The sequence below is a fragment of the Nothoprocta perdicaria genome, unplaced genomic scaffold (assembly GCF_003342845.1).
Source record: "Nothoprocta perdicaria isolate Ctin4 unplaced genomic scaffold, notPer1 scaffold_57, whole genome shotgun sequence".
Classification (NCBI taxonomy): Eukaryota; Metazoa; Chordata; class Aves; order Tinamiformes; family Tinamidae; genus Nothoprocta; species Nothoprocta perdicaria.
The window spans coordinates 2,785,434-2,793,828 of NW_020455832.1; positions in this window are offsets into that span (position 1 = coordinate 2,785,434).

Below are 8,395 nucleotides of genomic sequence, written 5' to 3' on the forward strand. Positions count from 1 at the left end.
TTGCCAGGACTAAGGCACCTTGCACKGATGCATAAATTACCACAGTCTGTTATTACATGGCTTCAGGTTACCAATGTCCTGCAGGACTCCTGTCTCTTTTGATACATAGGGTAGGTTATGCTGGTCTCCACAGCCTTCATCTACAGCAGCTATACAGACACAACACTGAATACAGAGTTACTAGCAGGCATCTGAACCTGTGTATTATTCAGCTGGGTCACCCATTAAAGTAGCTTGTGTCCACCCAGTTCTGTGGAGTGCGGTGACATTATTCCCATTTCATGTCAGAAGTGTATGAGACACAAGTATTTATGTAGAAGGACTAAAGTAAAAAGCATCCCTCCACGTTCTAGGTGTTGAATCTAAAGTGTCTACAACCTGATGTTTTAAGTATTTGGCCTTAAGGTTCGAAACAACGCTGTCATGGACTTATTGGCCAGCACCAGAAGCTGGGATGCAGATGGATGTGAGGAGAAAGTCTTCAGCAAATGGAGCAGCTAGCATCTGAAGAGTTTCTGCTGAGAACATGCATGGACTTCTCCAAGTCTACAACAAGAGGTCCTCCTCTCAAGCCTGATGGCACTACAGCTGTCTATCAAACACTTGCAAGATTTGGTTTGGTTTGGTTTTCTTCTTCCATTTTCATGTGGGCAAAACAACATTCCTTCTCCCCTTCTTCCACCCCCTAGTTTTTCTTGGAAATGGTTGAATTGGTTTAGCTGATGCTATTAAAATAAATTTAGCCTGAGAGGGAGAGACAACCTGAAAGTCTTAGATCAAGTGATAAAAGCCTGACAAACTACAGCAATGGAAAACAGGTTCTTGTAGTAAAAGTTTTAAAACTAGATGTTATTACTAGCTCAAATCTAAATATAGCCCTGTGCTACATCACAGGAAAATATGTTAGTCTTTGGCTATTGTAATCTCTTCTGTTTTCTCACTCTGTTTTTGCATTTGTACATACCAGACGGCTTATCAAAAACAAACACATTAAATAAGACTTTTACCTTGATCATTTCATCTTTTTTTAAAAACAATAAACTCAGATCAGACTKTTCTGCTGCTCTGTGCTTGTACCTGGCATGCTGTGCGTCTGCCCTTGATTTAGAGCTACAAGGCAGGACAGAAACCATCACCACAGTACATTCAGTTGCTTACGAAGTGWCATTCAAATGTCAAAATACAACTGCTTCAAGAGTCTTCAACAATTATGTTTGCTAAAATCAAATATTGGATATTTAGTACAAATATTGTACAAAAGATGATAGAGCAGTGAGGAACAAAGAGGTTGCAGAATATTCACAGTGTTGGATGTATTCAACTAAGCAAGGCTTAATTAAATGTGCAGCAGAAGTACAGAACTAGGCAGAGCAGAGCAGCCTCCGAGCCATGAGCAAATACCTCCTGGAAAAGCACAAAGGATGGGCGAAGGACAAACATATTTATTATCTAACTTCAAACAAAAGAGGGTAGGAGACAGAGCTAAGATATTAGAGACAAAACAGCCTCACTTTGATATCAACTCGGACAAATCATCCAGCCCACATGTAAATGCATATAATGTGTAGATTTATTTCAAGCAAGTAGGAGAAAGGACGGAGTTGTGTGACACAGGAGGAACAGCAGCACCTTTCCCAGGTCCTGCTCCCTGTCCCATACAGCAGCTGCATCCACTCCCAGAGGATAAAAGTAAAGAGAAAGAAAACACAGACCTGCCAAGAACAAATTACATCTAATCAATTTAATTTTCTTCTTTGATGGAATAAGTAGCATAGGGACTAGGGGAAAAACAACACTAGAAGTTGCACATTTGGAACTAGGAAAAGATTTAGTAGGTGCATATGATAATCTTATATGCAAACCAGGTGAATACAATGTAGGTGTAATTTAGTCAAGGTGGGTACACAGATATTTTAAATCTGTACTCAAGGAATAGTTAGTAAATTCCATTTCAATCTCAAAAGACTCATCAGGAGTCTGCCTGGGGTCTTGTTCTATTCAATATTTCCATGAATGACTTTTAAGTTAGAATAAAGATTGCACTTACAAATCTGCAGGGAGAGCTGCAAGCATTTTCAGGGATTATATTTAAGAGTAAAATGTTAATAAATAGGAGAGTCAGTCTGAAATAAACGACTGAAATCCAACACAGACAGAGGCAAAGCACCATGCTTAAGAAGGATGCAATGCAGAAGTGCAAAACGGAGCAGTAGAGGAAAAGAGTCTCGGGAACTAGAGCCACAAACAGCAAAGATATCAAAGGTCCCAGGATTTAGGATGGAGAGGCAGGAACGTGCAGAGCCGTGCGGCCAGCAGCGCTGCYTGCAAGGCACAGGAGCAGGATGCTCTCCCCTCCCAGCAAACCAGCACTGGGTCAGGTTGGGGCCCTGTGCTAAGGGAGATGCTGCTCTCCCCCAGCAGCTTGCAAGGATGAGAAAAGCCTGAGGAAGCATGACCCCTGGAGAAATGCCTGCCTAAAGGGGGACAGCTTAGCTGCAAGAAAAGGGAGGAGGAATGAGAGCAAGAGAATGAGACGTGATAGTAACTTTCCAATATGCCAGGCTGTTAAAAGRGAGAGAGAATCTTGTCCTCCTCCCAACACATGTGGGGAAAAAGAAAGAAAAAAGTGATTGGTGTAGTATGAGGCAAGGGAAATTTGGGTTAGATATTAGGAGATACTGTCYAAGTATGATGGTACTTAACCACTGGGTACCCTGGGAGGCTGTGAATCTCCCCCATTAGTGGTTTTCAAGAAGAGGCTAAATGAACATGTCATAGGAACAGTGCAGATCCTGCCTCAGAACCAAAGAATTCGGGGTGGAAACTAAATATTTATAAAATTGCAAATATGATATTCCTCCATTCCCAAACAGAAACAAAACAAAACAAACAAACAACAAAAAGTATTGTTTTGTCAGAATGCCCTCACCTGTAGCTTCTGGACTTTTAAGTACTGAATATTTCCCATCTTGACTCATCAGTTGCAGTTTTGGGTCTCSATCCTGTCCCAAGGGCTGCATCCCTGCCTTTGAACTGTGATATRAATCACAGGTGCCACGCACCTCCAGGACAAACCACACATGGGTCATACTGTCCTGCACTGAGGACAGCYAGGGCATGGCTGTCTGGGAGGGAAAGTCCTCTGGGGACTCCCAGTGCATCAAAGAACTGGGGTCAGGAGCATAACACCCTAACGTAGTACACCATCCACAAGACATTTAATAATTTTGTTATTGAAAATGACACATTTCCAAGAAAATCAAAACCCCTCTTGTCTTACAGACAGACAACTCATCTGAATTACATTTTTTTTCTCCCATAGTATTGTCAAAAGTAAAATTAATGGTATTACAAAAGACCTCCAATGAGCTACCCTGCAGTGCCTTCTTGACATACTCTGCACTTGAGGGGAGTGTGAAGAGGATATAAAGAGCAGACAGGCCTGACAAGGTAGGAAACAGCCCTCCAGTAGGACCAGAAATTTTGCTTCTTCTCCAGGGATGTGAGGGATTAACTCTGCCTGAGGTCACAAGACCTTAAGAAATTTCACAAGAAATATATTACACACTGGAGGATCCTTTCAGGGAAAAGTCAGTAGGAGATCACTACTACTTCATCTACGAGCATCAACTAATAGTTGAGTTGAGTGGAGACCCCCCATTGGGGTCCCCACTAGAGCACTTCCATCTGACCATGGACACACACCAGCCAAAGAAAGCTTCCAGTACAGCCAACACTATATTGAGGTTGTYAAAGACACTAGTACTAAATGAATAATCATCTCAGCTGAGTACAAGAAGAGAAGACACACGAAAGTCATTTTTGGAGGATAATTCAGCTTTATGTTGGCTCCAAGGTGTTCCCAGGCAGGCCTGCACGTCTCTCTCATTCATCTCGCTGAGATGAAAAAAATCTGTGATTTTTGTGTTTAATTTTCATTACCTGCAGGCAGCAAAGTTCACATTTTCTCCTATACAGAGACTTACAGACAGTGAAAATTATAGTTCACATCTTCTCTGCATTCTTTGAGCAAAAGTCCTCACTGAACTCACTGAGGAATGTGCCGGAAAAAAAATTCATGATATTATGCGTCTCCAATATAATTAGGAAGTGGGAAGGAAAAGTGAGTGTTAGAGTTTATTTAACTATACAAAGATAGTTACTCCTGTCTTAATAGGGCAGCTGGATCAGCAGATACATCAGCAGACCCACTGTGGCAGAGATAGCAAAAGGTTCTCCTCCCCTGGAGAGTGAGACCTTAATGAGTGACTACCTCTCTCCAGGGGTGAAACTGCCCTGTTTTGTTAGGTTTTGGGTCATATTTCAAAGTTTGCCTTCTCAAACTTGCCAAGAAAAAGCTTTGGTGAGCTGTGAATTTCTTTTTTTTTAAGGTTCACACAGTGAGAAAATACATGGCTGATGGTGCTTGGGTCTCAGCTTGTATCTGAAGGAGGGTTGATGTTCAAATTTGCCACAGACCAATCGAGCACCGACTAAGCACTCATTTAACGTGGCTCAGAAGCAACCAGAGAGGAGCAGATGCATGTAAGGAGAGAGGAAATATCCAAGCATGCCCAGATACTGCTGCTCATTTTAGCTGGTTTTCAAAATGTCAACAGCTCCCGTCTGCCGATGACAGAGCWGCACATTACTCCTCTGAAAACGGTCCAGATTTTTTTTTCCAGAGAGGGAGCAATTGTTAAGGAGCACTCACTGCCACCCTCTACTAAAGATATAACGAGTTCTTCGACCAATTGGCAGCATATGGTGCATTTCCTCAAATGACAGCTTTTGTCTGTCACAACAGAAGAGCAAAGCAGTGCATTTATTAAACAAAGCATAATTAGCCAACTTTCTCCCTCCCACAAAGGAGCTATAGAGGAACACACTTTTGAGAATCCAAACGAACATTTTCATGCTGTTGATGACACTTTTTTGTACAGAGCAATCTCCCTGGACCATGGTGGAACAAAGTTGATGGGATCACCTTTTTTTTTTTGTTGGTATCTCAAAACTAAGACATTAGGGGCCAATYGTGCTACTTAAAATACCTAGAGGCAAAGTGCTATTCATCTACTCCTGTGCTATCATTATTATTATAAACAGAAAAGCTCTCCATTTGGACAAACCAAGGAAGGAATCACAACAATAACTGTATGCAATCTTTTGAAGTAAAATTTTTTAATAAGGGATCCATCACATAGTTGAACTTCTCTGAGGTGACAGTGACACGGCTTATAGAGCTTGGGCTCTGTGATCAAAAGGACTCCATGCATTAGCATCCTACTAATCACAGCAGGATCGGCGGGCCGATCGGGCCAGCATGCAAGGAGGAAAGATCTGTAAACAAATCCTTTCTCTGGCTCTCAAATGTGGCTGGGAAAGGAGGCTCTCCAAGGTTGGTATGGCCTTCTCTTCTTTCAAAGAGATAAGCATTGTGTCTGCTGCAGTAAATAAATTCTCAGCACAGCCTTATGCATCTGTTTGTTTACTCATTTTCAGGCACTACCATCCTTTCCTGTGCTGTTATCCCCTTTATATTACCCCTGTATGTATAATCTAATGCCCTCTCTTCTCGATTGACCCTCTGCTTCTTCCTGTATTACAGATCTCTTTGATCTATCTKTCTTGTGTCTGTAGGTCCTGCCTTGTTGTCTCAGCAGGATTTCCCCCGACCTGCTGCACTAAAAGAAAATAAATGCCAAAGTAGCATTCAAAAGTATTAGTGTAGGAAAAAAATAAGCCAGACACTCAAGAAGTCTGTACAGCAAGTCCCACTCTGCCGCTGATGCGCTGCATGGGCCGGACAAGAGTTTGTCACTTTATGTGAAGAATCAACTGAAGGAAAGCGGCCCAGCTCTTGAGTACGGGCAAGCCCTCCTGGACCAGTATGGCAAGGAACAGACAATCGTCATGATGGGGTAAGATTTCAAAACTAAAATTTCAAAATTTATCTTTTTTTTTTTTTGTGTCACCTGGTTGGTGACTTCTAGTGTGCCCTTAGCACTTTCGAAAATGCACCCAACCTTTAACTCTATTTTTTTCCTCTCCAAAGGTTAGCCCAAATTTCAGAAGACCTTCCCCTGTCCCACATTTCGCGATGATCCCAGTTATTACAGCTGATATGTTGTATCAGTATCAGTCTAACTGTAACGTGCTCAGACAACAAAGATGCTACCACCAGCTTCCGTCCTCCGCAGGCACCGGCAATACCGCAAGAACTGCAGGTTATCTCTACTGGAGATGTGAAGAGATGCCGTCAGTTCACAGGGGACCTTAATGACCACATCCAGAGCGCCGAGGGCTGGCCAGCCCCTTCCTTTGTAGCTGGAAGCGGTGAGTAAGCTTCCCCAGCGAGCCACGGCTCCACGGCGCGCGGGGAACAAAGCACAATAACAAGGTTGGAGAAGGCGAGATAACCCCTTCCACTCACCAAGTGCAAAACAACATCTGCTAAAAAACAAATAAACCRGTGTAATGGCTTCAGCGAGGGACCCAGAGGATTTCAGAGACGCAGCTCTTGGTTTGGGTCAACACATTGTGAAAAGCAAATTACAAGAGAACAATTGTTTCCTAGCAAGCTCTCCCACCCCTGAACTCCCTCAAGGTTAATTAGGATGGACTCCAGCCAAATTAATTAGAACAGAAGATTTGGGCAGGACTTTGCTATGTACTCAAAACCAGTTCCAAGGTGACYGAGAGGTTCAGAAATAAGTCTGTCTTGGCAGAAACCAAGTCCGCATGTGCCATGTCATTTCTCTGGCAATCAGGAGAAACACTTAAAAGTAATCTTCCCCAAACCAGACGGCTAAGCCGAAAACTTCTCTGCATCCTTCCCGTTGAACAATATGCCCTTGTTTGTTTTCTGTGTGCTTTTTAGGTCATAAGAGGCCAGGGAAATTATGCATCTAAGGAACAATATACTACTGTAACGCGGCGCTCGTTCCGCGCGGCCAGACAGAACGAAGGATCCGTGTTTTCCACGTGCCGTGCCGTCGCGCCCCCCTCGCTCGACGAGCGGCTCCGGGCAGCTCGGAGGCGGGGAGGATGCCGAGGCTCGGCCTTCGCCGCGGCCAGGCTGGCACCTGGGCGGGCGGCACGGGGACATCCCGCCCCAGGAGGCACCCGCGTCCCCGGGACTGCCCCGCGCTGGCTGCCCGGGTGCAGGGGGGTCACTGCAAGGAGCAAGGCTGTCCCTAAAGCGGGTGTCCCTAAAGCGGGGCTGTGGCAGGGAACCCACAGGACAGGCCCATCTGCTCCTTGCGATTCCAGCCCGCAGGAGCGGGCGCAAAATCCGGCTCCCAGTGTGGCTGAGCCTGCACCTCCCAACCGCACACCTTCTCTGTCATTACCCCCATGTCCTTCCCTCTGGAAGTGGAAAGCTGCTATTTTGTGTACCCCAAACAGCAATGCCTGTGCTGGGCAGAATCCCAACTTTCCAAGTGACACAGAAAATCCCACAGCTCGGGCTAAGGAGCGGAGCCGAGTGCTTTTCGGCAGGGCACAGCTCTCATTGTCACTAGCTAAGATTTAATGCCCTGACCGTGCGGATCAGATTTAGCGCTCAGAACAGTTACATCATAGTTTAGCTTAAAAACATGACACAGAGTAACTTAACATGTAGGGTCTGTACTACAAAAAAAAAAAGAAAAAAAAAAAGCCATTATTCTCTACTCTTAACAAAAGAAAAACTTAATAGATGCAAGAGCCCCCTGGCACAGATCCAGTGGCAGAATAAGGGCATAATTTGTAGTTCTGGGACAATTATGAAATGACATAACAGCACAGTCCTCCTTCTGACATAACAGCCTTTCTCATCCCCTTCATGGCAATAATTAAAAAAAAAAAAAAGAAAAAGAAAGAAAAAGAAGAAGGAAATAACCCCCAAAGATCTGTCTGACTGCTGTCCAAGTAGCCTAGAGAAGAATAAACGCCACGGTAGGTGGTGGCTGATGCTTCACACGGGATCCCACGTCCTGCTACCCGGAGCCCGTGGATGGGCAGAGAAGCCCCCGCGGAGCCCCCGGGAGCGGGCGGCAGCTCGGGAGGCGCCTCGGGCTTTCCCGGCACCTCGGCGAGCTGAACCGGACCGAACGGAGCCGGGCGAGCGCGGCGGGCTCGGCAAGCAGCCCACGGGGCACGGAGCGCCGCCGAGGAGGAGGAGGAGGAGGAGGAGGAGGAAGGGTGAGGAACCAGCAGGTGCAGAGCCGCGGCGGCATCTGCCGAAAGTGCCGCCTTGCAACGAGACACTTTGTGTCACTGAAGGAAAGAGCGGAAAACAGGAGAATTCCGCCAGAATCCCGCACGCCGGGGCCGGGCGCGGAGCCGCAGCCACGCGTGGGGCCCCGGAGCGCGCGGCCGCTCCCGCGCGTGCCCCGGCACGGGCAGGACGAGC